Genomic DNA, 417 nt, shown 5'->3' on the forward strand with positions numbered 1-417 from the left:
CAGCGCACACACACACACATGCAAAATCTCAGAACCTTTCCCTTGAACTGAGAGGTCTGGCCTCAAGAATCACACAGGAGACCCAGTGATCGGACCCTCAGGCCTCCCCTGGCTCCCTATTCCATCAGCTGCACTTCCTGTGTGGGCAACTCAGGAGAGCTGGGTAGACTCATGTCCTCTCTAAGTCGTGATCATAGGGCTGCTCAGTTGGGGGATGGAAGGCACCTAACTGAGGTCAGTCCTAGTGAGTTTGACTCACCTATAGGAGCTGGCTTTCCACTGTGGGTATCCTGTGTGCTGGACTACATTCATCTTCCAGTTGTGCTGTTTGTGCCAAGAGGCACCTGGGGGTGACGTGGTCAGATCAATAAAAATCTGTCCATAGGACATATTTTATTAAATACATCAGCCAGTGAC

The sequence above is a fragment of the Castor canadensis genome, chromosome 10 (assembly GCF_047511655.1).
Source record: "Castor canadensis chromosome 10, mCasCan1.hap1v2, whole genome shotgun sequence".
Taxonomy (NCBI): Eukaryota; Metazoa; Chordata; class Mammalia; order Rodentia; family Castoridae; genus Castor; species Castor canadensis.